At 43.3% G+C, this 14,385-nt stretch overlaps 1 long non-coding RNA gene across 5 annotated transcripts in view; it reads right to left on the bottom strand.

The window, feature by feature from the left end:
• The window catches only part of LOC138261330 (uncharacterized), a 312,982-nt gene that overhangs the window by 215,205 nt on the left and 83,392 nt on the right, over positions 1–14,385 (bottom strand). For 2 of the 5 annotated variants that reach the window (XR_011199077.1, XR_011199078.1), the window contains one exon: positions 1,680–1,762. The exons of 2 other annotated variants lie outside the window; for them this stretch is intronic. This is a non-coding gene — a long non-coding RNA (uncharacterized lncRNA). Of the gene's footprint in view, positions 1–1,679; positions 1,763–11,963; positions 11,992–14,385 lie in introns of those variants that run through there. One more of the 5 variants, XR_011199079.1, reaches the window with a different exon arrangement.

The raw sequence follows: 14,385 nt of genomic DNA, 5'->3' as shown, positions 1-14,385 counted from the left end.
ACCTGATCACCTCACCTTCAGAAGGCAGCTCAAGACCTGGCTCTTCGAGCACTGACCCCCCCACCCCCTCCCAAGCGCCTTGAGACCCTTTATGGGTGAGTAGCGCGCTTTATAAATGCGAATGATTGATTGATTATGTTGTTCTATAAAAGGTTGAATGTGTATTTGGATAACTGAATGAGCATACCACAGTTGGTTTTCAGGAAGATGAATGGGTGCAGGTGAATTCAAATGTGGGCAAATGCATTAATGAAAGTTTCATTGTGAGTTGAATAATGAATGCACTGGTTTGAATAAATGGATTTGGGTTTAGCTGAGTGTGGATGGATGTAAGAGGCTTGAGTGGATGGATACAAAGGTGTTGGTGAGATTGTGTGCGGCTGTACACCACAGGCTGATGAAGGATGTCCCTGTGTAGTCCTCAGCTGAGTTCTGACTTGTCAATAATTTCTAATAATGGTCTTAATTATCGCACTTGTTTTTTTAAAAACATTGCATTAAAACATTTTTCGTTTGACTCACACTTTAAAGTATGTCTAGCATGGAAAAGAATGTTATACCCGGACTGGCCTACTAATAGTTAAATGTCATAGAAAATGTCTAAATAAGCACACCGGAGTACGGAAAGCAAAATAGAAAGCCATACCAGGAGGACATACAGACTAAATTGGTTTACAACTATAACTACTCATCAATTAAAATACATACCATCATGACATACAAAAGTGCAGTTATAAATGCACCGCATCGCATGCGGTATTAAAAGAGGATAACATTATAAAGAATAGTTTTAAATGGAAACAATCTGGTATGCTTTAAAATTGCAGCAGGAAGATAAATAAAGGCCATTCCGAAATAAATTTACAACAGCTTTAGCAGGAGACAGGAGCTAACAAATCTGGCATGTTCCCTGTGCTCACGTTGAAAACATGAAAGTGCCCTGCTATCACATTATGCGCTAAGCACAAAGGAATCATTAAAGTAATCCTACAGCATAAAAAAAATGTCACTGTAGGAAAGTACATTGAGTGTTGATGTACTCTTTGAGAAACAGTAAAATACTGTCACTCAAGTGAAGTTAAGCAGTGCCTAAAGTGGCAGAAGGAGTCTGAACCATTTCCCCATTGTGTATGTTGTGGTGGAAGGAAACAAAATACGAATCAATGGGTGAGTAAAGATGTCTAGAGGCCCCTTGAAGTAAGTATATTGTACATAGAAATGTATAACAATCAAAGGGATTTGGCTAACACCAGCCCTAAAAGCTGTAGCAGCAGCTACAAACTATTTGCCAACTTATCGTCTGTCACTCCCAACTTAAAAGTAGTTTACAAAATCATAATTTGTACTATATTTCGAAATTACAAGGGCAGGTTTTTTACTATGTAATACTGTTCAGTTTCCCTTCCATATTTTTTCCCGTTACAATCAGTAATAATGAAAACAGTCTGTGGGACATTACGTGCAGAGTTCACATAAAATCATGAATATATTCCATCAAATGGTATGGACTTTTCGTATTTTCGGAACTGCTTTAAAAACCGAAAAAGAGATTCCCAAAATCAGGTTTTTCAGTCCACACAATATTACTGTAGCATACTGTCACATCAGATATTGGAAAGATTGGAAAATTAAAAGCTGATCAAATCTGTGATTCTCAGTCTTTCAGTTGTTTTTTGTACCTTTCCTCTTGACAAATCGATATACTGTGGTTTTGTTTTTGAAAGAAAGAAGAACTCCGTTTCACCGCAGTGGAAAAGATGTTCTAAATGAAACAGAACATTAATCGTTTGCAACAGAGAAGTCAATAAGGCAAAAAATACAAAAGCTGACCATTGAACACATGCAGGTAATAACAGTATGTTGGAAGTGATATTAAATTTGGAGGACAAGGCAACAGTTTTTTGAAGATGTCTAGCCATTAATGATCAAGAACCACCCCCACCACCAACCTTGCATGGAAAGTAGAAGAAAATGCTTCCCGTTTAGCATAATTTGGCCCCTTTTCTCTACCTCCACCTTCACTTAAGAGATATTATAAAACTATTCAAATATATATTATTTTTTTGTTATTCAAGTCCAGTTCTTCATTCACGTAGAAACTGTTGTTTCCTGAAAATATTATATATCATGTACCCCAGGTCCCTAAGTACCATGGGTTCCCTTGTTTTTTTAAGTTAATGAAGCAGTTTTAGAATGTTGAGAAAAATAGTCCAATAATATGCAGAATTAACGTAGGTTTTCATTAAAATAAACATGTTTAAATGCAAAAATTGTAGTAGGCAACCACACTTACTCGTACTAGGCTCGAATAGTTGAAGCAACCTTTCCTGACAAAGCTGACATTACTAAAGGTTACAAAACTAGCACAAAATGTTTATTTCCTGACCTTCCCGGGGACATGTGAAACCTGTCAGCCTTAGGGTGGTCTTACCCTAAGTTTTTGCATGCCTCTCTTCATTTTTCTGATCTTGTTTTTGCTGGTTTTAGGACTCTGCACACTTTACCTTTGCTGACCAGTGCTAAAGGTCTTGTGCTCTCTCCCCTAAACACTGTAAAATTATCTCCTACCCATTTGGCATATTTAATTTACCTCTAAGCCCCTAGTAAAGTCCACTGGATGTGCCCAGGGCCTGTATACTAAATTCTACTGGTGGGCATGCAGCACTGATTGTGCCACCGATATATGTTACTCCTTAACCTTGTCTCAGGCCTGCCATTTTAAGGCCTGTCTGTGCAGATTCACTGCCACTTCAACTTGGTAGCAAAACTACTTGTCATGCCTTAAGCCTCCCTTTTATTATATATGTCACCCCTAATGTAGGCCCTAGTTAGCCCAATGTGCAGGGTGCTATGTAAGTAAAAGGCAGAACATGTACTTGTGAGTTTTACAGCATGGATTTCTCCTTGTTGAATGGTAAATTACTCTTGTAATGGATAACTTAACTGAGATCCCTGCTCCTGCATGCTATAGTACCTATGCGATGAAAGCAAAATGGAAACACATAGTTGGGAAGTAAGGTCAGCGAAGGGGTAAGCCCAGGGGCGTAGCTTCCATTGATGCAGCAGGTTCGAAGGCACCATGTCCAAGAGCCCTGAGAGGTCCTTAGAATGCTAATTAATGCGGTATCTCACAGTTCAAACAGCAGTCAGGGATGTCATTTTCTTTCTTGCACTAGGGCCCATAACACACTGGTTACGCCACTGGGGAGGCAATCCATTTATTAAATATATTATTATGGATAATTCCATGCAGATATACATAACAGTTCTTATAATAATGCCAGCTTGTAATAGAATGTCTTGTAGAAGCATAATTCGTTTTTGTCTATTCATTTTGGTAATTTCAAATATCTATAACATGGATGCATGTCACTGTAGCAAGTTAAAGAGGCAAGTGTTCAAATGATACATGAGAAAGAGCATGTGAGATGAAGAGAAACGACTTGCATCATGAGTAAGGAAGAAATGTTAACTGATTGTTACTGGTAGGAAAGAACACACCAATCTGTTTTGCTAATCTTGCAAAAGGTCACTTTATTTGGGGCAAGATGGGACTCCCTAAAACTTTTTTGGCTGAGCTGCACATTCTATTATTCATGCCAACTTGCTAACACATTCATGTAATGCCTTTAACCCTACCTTAAAAAACACCCCCACTCAAATCCCTACCACCATGACCAGAACATTGACAACAAAATCCAACTATTCTTTCAAATTAAAATGTTTTTGTAATACTCCTTTAGAAGTCTTACATTTGCTTCTGATGCCTACCCGTTCTTGGACTAGCCCACTTCCTTGACTCATCACTTCTTTCCAGTCTGCCCCAATCCTTTTCACTTCTGTGTTTTCTTTTTACTTATCTCTCTATATCATCCTTTTCCAGCCACCCAAACTCTGCCCACCGAAGTGTTATTTCTGCCCGCGCATTGCACATTGCTGTGCCTTAACCCACTCATTCAACTTTTCACCCAGCATATGTAGGCACAAGCTGTTCCCTAAAGTAAACAAGTGCACCTCATCATGCCTAAACAAGGAAAGGGAATCGCACACAAACTCCCTGTGCCCAATCACCAGCAACCCTGTTGCCTTACAGAAACTTCCCAGGCCCTGTTCATTGCAGCTGGCCTTCTTGCCACCTTCATACTCTCCGTAGCAGCAATCGAGTCAAGTAAAATATACCTCACCTACCTTTCCAGCAATAACTCAGTAACCATCAATTTATAGAGCTCCAATCCAATAGCTGACATAGATCATTCTCACCCAAGTGTATTAGCAACACCACCAGCCAACAGCCTCTCTCCTTAAGTTCCCAGAGATACAGCAACAATAGCCCCCAACACATGCCATCTATGCCATGCCAATGTAGCTCCACATTGTCCCAATCCTAAACCAAGCTAGTTTCCCACAAATTGCTTCTCAGCCTACACCCCTGCCCATTTAACATTTCAGTGGCTGCAAATCCACAAGTCCAATCATCAGTCTGACAGTTTTATTTCACTTCCAGAAATAAAGCAAGTTATTTTATTTTTGTCATCTAAGTCCCCACACACACAGCTTCACACACAGGCACTAAGTCACCTCTGGAAATTTCTCAATCTGCTATCACTCATTCCCAGTCTGAAGATGTTTGTTGCTGTCCCAAAAAGGTGTGTTCCAAAATAAATCCTTACCTGATACCCTGTAAACTCCAAGCGTCCCCTCAGTACTGCTAGCACCTTCAGATCCAAAGCCCCTCACTGATCACTGTGCCAAAACATTGTTCTCAGCTTCAACCATCTGACGCTCCAATATCTCCACAATTCTGTCCAAGACATATGAATTTGGCACCAGACCATCTCAACTGTTGTCTTTCTGGCCGGTCTGGCACATCTCTCTTTGTGAAAGTGTACGTCCGTCAACTTGAGACTCAGTACCCCTCTCCCTCCCCCAGTTCAGAAACCCTGAGGGCCCTGAAGAATAGCAATGTAAGCAACACCCCGAATCAGATTAGCTCCCGGTCAGATCAAGAATGCAATGATTTGGGATTTGTCCATGCAAACTTTTGGTCACTTTTCTGCACACCATTGCCCACCCCAATGCAACCCAAATCTCCCAGCTGCAGAGGCATCAGAGTATAATTCCACCATCAAAGTCAATGTGTAATTCCGCAACTACATTGTCACATCAAAGTAGAACACCAAGCAGCAAGACCACAGCAGCAGATCCTTTTACCCTGCCTGTAGAATCCAACTTGATGCCAAACAAGGTCAGCCGTTTTGTCGGCCCTAGAACTTCACAGCCATCAACAGAATCCAAACCGATCTGCCACAACTACTAAGGTTTTTATCAGCTTTGCACATTCCCATGTGACACCAGCACCTACCCACCATCAAAAAGTCATCCAAATAATAAACAATTTGGCTGGACCCAGACACTAACCTCACTACCCATTCCATGAAGATGCTGAACTTCTCGAACACAGCACATGCAACCATGCAACCTATCAACATGCACTTATCAACAATGAAAATGAATCCTTAAAAGATGTTAGTCTAACAGATGATTAGGCAGTAGACAAAAGGCCGCCTTGATGTTCAGCTTTCCCTTTCTCAGTGCTCACTGATCATTTGTATCGCCATGTCCAGAGTTGCATAGGACACAGAATATTCCTCCTTATCAATTAAATTGTTCACTGACCTATCCTCCAGCAAAGAGGCTAGTTGGAGGGCAGTGCATTGAATTTGAACCCCAACTGAAACCCATTCCACATCAGGGTAGCTAGGGGTGGGTGAAGCATTCTATTATGCTGCCAGAATTGGTGGAATTTTGGTGACTCAACATTACTCTTATAACGTGGCATTCTGGCCAAATTCCACCAATCTCGGCATTGCGGAATTGTTCCTTGCGTATGCATCAAAACAATACGTTGGTGAGCGCGAGTCAGAGTTGGCATCCCCTAGCACGATTTTCAGTCACTAGGAAATCTGGTGAGATTTTTCCAACACTGGTGGCTGCAGGCGGAGGCAACCATTTGCATTCAGAAGTTTGCCACTCAAAATCTACTTGAGTGACAGCAAAACCAACTTGAGTAGCTGAGCCCTCTGGCATGCATGTGGTGCCTTTAATGCAGATTTTTCAGTGTGGAATGCACTCTCTGCACTAATTCACAGTGCAAGCAGTGCAAAATGCCTATTTTCACCCTTTGGCAGAAATCTCACAGTGCAAGCAGTGCAAAATGCCTATTTTCACCCTTTGGCAGAAATCTGCCTAATCTTGCGATTCCATCCACCCTTAATGATAACCACTGCCCTGTGAGGAAAGATCATGCCAAAAGAGGCATTTCCTTACTTTTTTTGTCTGGGTAAAACTTCAACCAAGGAAGATTGGCCTCTCGTCTAACCTGAGGAGCTTCCCTTTGCATCCACACTCTTTGTATCACCTTTCCCCATACTGACACTCCTTGACCTGTCGCACCTGAACATTGCTACGCTCCACCGCTTTTCAAACAGTCATGGCAGAACTTACATGGGTGCGTGTAGCAGGCCTCTGTAATAAAGTTTCAACATATCCCCATTTTGCCCTGCCCCTTCACTCTCCCCACCCTTACTGAAGTAGAACAAGTGGAAAATAGCTGATAAGGTATAGAGAGATCACTATCTGTGAACGATTTCACTGGTTTGGTCTTCTAGGGGACCTTTAGGCTGTTTAGCCTGTTTTTGCTCCTTCACCTTTGAAATCTCCTTGCATTTTGTCTCCCAATGGAGTAGCTTAAAGACATCCACATACTTATTTGCCCATCCACATTACTCCCTGAGTCCTCGCTGATAGTGCTTTGCTTCCCCTGGGCCACGCCGCCCACATTGCTGCTTCCTCCAAAGCCATCCTTTAAGCCCTTGAATTTCATCATCACAGACCTTTGAGCAGCCATGTGTTACACCTCCTCCGTGACTTTGTCTTTGACCTCCAGCTTTCTCTACCTGCCCTAGCATGTGCTCTGGCCTCTGGATTGGCTTTTTTAACGGCATAACCCATCAATCACAACCATGCAGACCTATCAGAAAAAACACCCTCAGACCCAGTCAGTGAGATCCCGAGTTCCCTGGTGGTACTCACTGAGGGGCACCTACCCAGGAGGATCAGAATCCGTGAATACCCAAACTCTGCTAGGAGCCTTGCTCTGTCAAATGGGGGCCTTGCGATCTGTCTCTCTGGTGTGGGCTGTAATCACATGCCCATACTGTCCCTGAGCCCGGCTGTTGCCGCCTGCTGAGCATGATCACCACCTGTTTCTGTGCCCTCAAAGCTGGTGCTCCTCCTACCTTCGAACTCCAAACCTGCTGCTGTATCCATGATGCAGAGAGGGTTGGACTCCTCTGCTCCTCTACCAAAGTACACTGCCATTGTGTTGTGAGCTCCTCCTGCCCTGCTAACCTCCCCAAGCCTTCCCCCTGCAGGTGCTGCTACCTGATCACTATGGGGGTACTCAACTTTTCCAGCCTGCACTTTAGAACTGGTCCAGAGTGCCTTGCCACGATGAAGGGCACAACCTCCTTCACAATGAAACCTGGGATTGGTCTCCCTTGCCCCAGCCTAGCTGCTGGTTAAATATCTGCCCCGCCGGGGAGCAACAGGGATATCGGCCGGCTCCTTGGCCAATTGAGTAGCTGGCTAGACCAGATTCAAGGTCATGTGGAGCCCTCAAGCACTCTTATCTCTTCTGAGGAGTGAGCAACAAGCCACATTTGCCTCAGGCCCATCAGAGGACCCCCATGTGGGTGAACTTCCTGCCATCTGCATTCAGGCGGCAGGTGTACCACTGAATGCAAGAGCGCAATTGCGTGCTCTATGCCGGATTCGGTACCCATGCCAGAGGATGATGTCCCTGAATTGGTGATGTGATGGCAGTTGAACGCCTTCCTTTCCACTCCAGGATTGTTCCTCCTTCCGACTCCCAGGGCTCAGGGATGAGGGCCCACTTCACTCCAGTTAGTCACTGCTTGTTTTGCAACAAAATGAAGCGATGGGGGTCCAGAGTTTCTTTCCTTTTTTTAAATCCCAGTTTTCGGCTGCAGACGCGCTTAACATACTGTGTTGCATGGTGAAGACCGTTTGGGATCGTGAAAGGCAATTATTGTCTATACAGCGACAATTTGGGATCCAGAGGCCAACTAGTATTGACCGCCCTAGCACACAAACTGTGTACACTGTTTGGAAGTGCTGTGCCGTTTGTATCCTGAAGAGACACGCATAAATTGTGTGCAGGGTCGAAACACTGACAATTTTACAAGGGACTGTGTGTTATTCAATCAGTTGATAACAGTAATCAGTGACTATAATTCGATCTGTTGTTTTTATGGAACTTTTGAGACATCCCGTTTGCACATATGTATCATTGCAATTGTTGCATATCACTACTCCTTTGAACACTGTTGTTTATCTATGATAAACTATACCTAATTTGGAGAATAAATGGAGTGGGTTTTTTGTGATAAGCGAGAGGGTGATATTGACTGACTAACAGAAGAGTCCCACAGAACCGTTTTGTTCGTTTTCACTATTCACCCTGTTTCCGTTTTTGGGCATAAGAGTTAGGCGCTGTGTACTGTTATATGCAATCGTTCTTTCCAGCAAGTACGATTAAAACAATGCAATCGAGCTAGAGCAATGATAGGAGACATCCTGATTCTTCTTCTTCTATGCCTTCTGGTCGGGTCGTCAGGAGCAACAGAGTATGGAGTGTTTTTGGAGGAGAGACATGGAGTACGAGAAACGCTTTGATACAGATATTCAACATCTTCCACCAGAATCTCATGACAGTAACCACAAGCCCGTCACTTGAAAGTTTGTGGGATGGGAAAGAACCATAAACTAGGTGGTGGTAGACAGGAGTCAGATCGTTCATGCTTATTGGAAGAAGGGTGAGGACATCTTTGCACGAAAGAAAATGCATTTACTCGGAAAGAAATGAGTGAGTGAATCTCAGAAAAGAACGGAAGAGAACAAACAGACCTGTTATAGTTGATAGGACGGGGGAGGGCATGCAAGCGATGGATACAGTAATAAAACTGCTTGTCTTTGTTACTGTAAACTGATGCAACTTAAATTTATTTTATCATGGCTATATCTGCAGTAAGCATGATGCTCCAGCAGCAGGTGAAGGGGAGGAGGAGGTGGCAGAGATCAATTTCTATTAATATCTCTTCTTAATGCCATGAGATGTGTAGTGGAAGTGCTTGCAGCTCGCGTCTAAAAGACTTTTGAATGTTGGAGGCATAGTGTGCGGATTCTCTGCCCTACCAAAAATGTGGCTACCTCTAAAATTGGTGCTGCCAAACGCATTGTGGAAAGAGAATGGTGGAAAGCTACATGTTGTAGACAGACACTAGAAATCGCACACCTTGCTTTTGAGATGTGTATTAAACCCTTTACCTCTTTACTATTTGTTCATAGCTGTCAAAGTCGGCATTGCCTGTTTCCGAATGTTTCCAGCTATCGCAGATGAGGAAATGGAGGTGGGGGGGGGGGAGATAAAGTAGTTTTCCCAGGCTTACATAGCAGGGAATCCAGGATTAGATTGCTGTTTCCTTATCCGTCATTCATTCACAAGGGCATGTGCTGCCTTTTACATGTATCCAGTGCAGTGCATGTTATGACTAGATTTTAAAGCGGGACAAGAAGTGTAGTGATTAAAAAAACACACTGAGGTCCTGATTTAAGAAAAGTGGCGCTGCACCCATTGCACCGCCACTCTTCTTGAGCCCTTTACTTCCCTCCAAATGCCACCGTGTGTGCGACATATCTAAGACACGGCACACCATGGCAGTAGTTAGGGGAACTAGCGTCAAAATTTGCAGGATTAGTGTAAAAAATGTTGATGCTGATAATGTAAAGCCCATTGAGGTCCATAGACTACAATGGCATGCCTCCTTTTAACACCTGCTCTGAGCAGGTGCTAAAAGTACCCAAATAAATGACACAAAGAAATCTTTTAGATTTCTTTGCACCATTTTTTTGGCCCCTCCTAATAGGGGAATGCCCCCTTTGCATACATTATGCCTGGCGCAGGCATAATTTGCGCAAAGGGTTATAAAGTGGTGCAAAGCATGCATTGCGCCACTTTGTAAATTTGGCGTTGTGATTTTGGCCTCGTTGGGCAACATTAGCGTAAAAACAATTACGTTAATGTGGCACAAGGAAGCGGTAGGGGCTCTTAAATCTGTTCCTGACTTTTTACCAGACTCTTGCAAATTGGATCCAATATCTTCTGTTGCAGAGTGAAGGAAGCCAAAAGGCTGGGCCTCACTTTAAAGGTCCCCTTTGGCTTGCGAGCAGAATCCGCAGTCCAATTCCTCACTCCTACTATTGACCAAACGGCAGTGCTTAGGAAAGCCTAATCAGCGCCCCCTGGTAATAAAGACTTCAATGAGTTTCTAATGGAAGCCCAGCCCCTGTCCATATCAGTTCAGTATCTTGAGCTCCATACTAGAATCTTAAAAATGCAGTCACCACACTTTCACTATCTGGAAGATCTGTCCTTGGCTTCCATCTTGTATCACGCTAAACTGTGGGTATGAAAAATATGGATCCCAATATGATTTTTACTTTATACTGTGAGCCAATCTTGAGGATTAACATCTGAAGAAATCCACTCCAGTATTAGAATAGTCTCAGTTTCAATGTTCTGCTTTATTCTCCATATTTACTCACTTTGCTATGATCTTCGGATGAATGCTTCCTTTGAGTATAGCCTCAAACTCTTGTTATTTTCTTCAATATGAACCTATCCTGTACTTTACGCATCCAACCCCTGAGCTGGTCAGCTGTCCTGGTTGGAGCACTGGACTAGTGGTAGCCTAATAGTGGGTAGACTGTTTGATTGATTCTATTGCCATCAAAATTACCTAATACAGTAATAGAAGTAAAGAGGCACTCTGTAACCTTCTCAAGTCCAGCATGGAAAACTGTCCTTTACTTAAAAACTTCAAGTTGTCATCTTTCTTTTTTCTTTGAACTGGCCCTCCAAACCCTTCCATGCTGTGCATGCCTACACTCTGAGCCCATTCTTTTCTAAGTTGCTCACTGGTTTGTATTAATCTCTATTAATGTATTTCTGTAAACTGCCCACAACTTCTTTCAAAGATCACATCACAACCTCTAATATGAATGCCTTAGCCCGCCGCCTAGCCATAAGTAATCTCCTCTAGCTCATTTTTTATACCACCAATCCCCCGGCACATGCTCACATAACCCCCACCACCCATTAATACTCTCACCCAACTCCTCTTAATTTAACCTATTATAGCAAAACAAAGGTAAATGTATGGAATGGCTTGCATGATACACAGGACTAATCAAACTCTGTCTCCCCCTCTCTCTCTCGTCTTGAAAAGAATATATGGTTCTTGAAGAGTCGCTGCATAAAATGGCATCTCATCTCATACATCTTTTAGGCATTAGGACAATTTTTGCATTGCGTGCAAATTCCATATGCATTTGAACAGCAAATTGTATGATGTTTGCTGAGTCATGATTCCTCAACAACAGCTTAGCAAAGAACATGCCAGCTCTTCTATGTTGAAGATCTCATTAGGGCTCCTTGACTATTCTGGCGCTGTCAATAGATTTTGTAGTCTGAGCGTAGGATAACGAAGGACACGTTTTGTTGTTAGTGGCAATCCCAATAGGAACCAGATTGAATATGGAGCAATCAAAAGTGCACTTTCAAAAAGATATTTGATGATATGAAGGGCTAAAGCTTACTGCCAGCTGCTTCTCCCCGATGCTATTGCCAAACGCATACACAATGAGAGGAAAACTGAGGGTGTCTTTAATTACAACTGCATTCATTATGGTAACATCTAGTCTTCAAATAGAACCCTTAATGATGTCTCTTCTCTACGGAAAAAGTGCAGGTCAGAGACGAATTAATACAACTAAATTGCAGCACTGATGTATAATTGCAAATTCATTAGTAAGATTCTCACTTTATCAGCAGGATCTTTTTTGGAAGTAAATACCGTCGTTCATGCAGCTCCACAGAAACGCCTATAAAGAACGAAGTAAAGGAGAGTGAATGTTATGATGAGAGAGCAGACGGCATATTTCTGAGGCCAAGTAAAAGGTCTACTTACGTATACCTTTATTATGTACTATGTATTTTCACACAGTGACAAAAACTCGCAGGGCTTAATGTGAATAAAAAATAGTGAAGCTGAAGACTCATGAATCGTATATTGGAGCTGAGTAAGTTGAAATGTTTATATAAAGCTATAAGGATAAAAGTCTGTAGCTGGTCCATTCACTCTATTTCTTGCACGTCCTGGTCGCACCCCTGTATCTTTCCCATGTTTACTCTGTTTGATGGGTCTATAATCACAAGAGACCTCCCACCAAAATGCAGATCTGGTGCTCCTGAGAGACTATGGTGAGCTTCAAGGTTGTGGAGGCCCCAATTGGTTACACGGAAGTCCTAAAACAGTGTCCCCTTCATCTTCTTTGCTCCGGTTCTGACTGGTGGCAGCACAAATTCTCATTTCCATGATGCAGTCACTTCATGGTCCAGTGGGCAACACATATGAATTAAGTACCAGATTTACTAACAAGGGGTGCACCACAGTGCAGGTCAGCAAGCAATGTTGCTGCACTGTGTTGTTCACCTAGAGAGAGCAGAACTAAATCATTTCTTCAAAGAAATGTCACAGTTTTGATCTCACCATGTATTGGCATACTTTGTGCTGTTTAGTGCCAATGCAGGCAAACTTGTGTCATAGTGCAAGGGTGTCTGCGTTATGGTCAGGATAGTTTTTGTGTAGGTAGAGGTGCCTCCTGCATACAAATACCCTTTAGTTCTAGTTACTCTTTGTATGATTGCTTCAGAATGCAGAACAAGAATACAGCACACATGCAGAGTGTAGGAGGCTGGCCTGGCTTATAGTGGGTACCTGATGGTACTTACACCTTGTGCCAGGTCCAGTTATCCCTTATTAGTAGATTAGTAGTGTTCTAGCAGCTTAGGCTGATAGAGGTAGCTATAGCAGAGAGGCTTGGGCTGAACTAGGATACATGCAAAGCTTTTACTGTACCACTTATCTCACGTAGCACTATATCATAAGAATCACAATACTCAGAGTTACTAAAAATAAAGGTACTTTATTTTAGTGACAATGTGCCAAAAATATCTCAGAAGATATACTCCCTTAGGAGGTAAGTAAAATACACAAAATATACACACAAACCAAAATTAGGTAAGCAAACAGATTCAAAAGTAGTGCAAACACTGTACAATACAATAGGATGCAATAGGCCTAGGGGCAACACAACCATATAATAAGAAAGTGGAATGTGAACCACTTGGGGACCCCTGGCCTAGTGCTGTGTGTAGAGGGTAGCTGGGAGTGTCAGAAAACACTAAGGGTGTCCAAGATATCCCACCCCAAGACCCTGAAAAATAGGGGTAAAGTGACCCTACTTCCCCAGAAAAACACTAAAGTCGTGATAGCAGACCACAACAGACTGCAAAGCACTGAAGATGGATTCCTGGACCTGAGGACCTGCAAAGGAAGGGGACCAATTCCAAGAGTCACAAAAGTGTCCAGGGGGGGGCACGAGCCCACTAAACCCCAGATGAAGGTGCAAAATGGTTGCCTCTAGATAGAAGAAGCTGAAGATTCCGCAACAACAAAAGATGCCAGGAAGTTCTCCTTTGTGCAGAAGATGTCCCATGGAGTGCTGGAGGAGGCAGCGTTGTTTATTTGGAGAAAGAACGCAGACAAGCCTTGCTAGCTGCAAAGGTCACAGTTGAAGAAAAAGGGTGCTGCCTGGGCCCAGGAAGGACCAGGAGGTCGCCACTTGGAAGAGGAGACAGAGAGGGCCCTCAGCAACACAGAGAGCCCATGCAGAAGAAGGCAGCACCTGCAGAAGTACTGGAACATGGGTTCAAGAAAACTGAGCACAGTGGTCATCTCAACGCTACAAAGGAGAGTCCCACGAAGCTGGTGGTCAATGCAGCAAGTTGAGCAATGCAAGAAGGGGTGCTGGGGACCTGGGATAGGCTGTGCACAAAGGACTCCTTGCAAAAGTGCACAGAAGCCCTAGCAGCTGCAGTTCACACAGTACACAGGATTACTGTCTGGTGAGGGGAGGCAAGGACTTACCTCCTCCAAATTTGGACAGATGCACCACTGGACTATCGGGGTCACTTGGATCCAGCACCTGTGTTCCAGGGACCATGCTCTTCACGATGAGAGGGGACCCAGAGGACCGGTGAAGCTGAAGTTTGGTGCCTGCGTTCGCAGGGGGAAGATCCCGTCGACCAACGGGAGATTTCTTCTTGGCTTCCAGTGCAGGGTGAAGGCAGACAACCCCCAGAGCATGCACCACCAGGAAAGAGTCGAGAAAGCCGACAGG

Source organism: Pleurodeles waltl, chromosome 10 (assembly GCF_031143425.1).
Source record: "Pleurodeles waltl isolate 20211129_DDA chromosome 10, aPleWal1.hap1.20221129, whole genome shotgun sequence".
Classification (NCBI taxonomy): Eukaryota; Metazoa; Chordata; class Amphibia; order Caudata; family Salamandridae; genus Pleurodeles; species Pleurodeles waltl.
The sequence above is the reverse complement of the archived record's forward strand: the minus strand, read 5'-3'. Positions and strand labels throughout refer to the sequence as shown.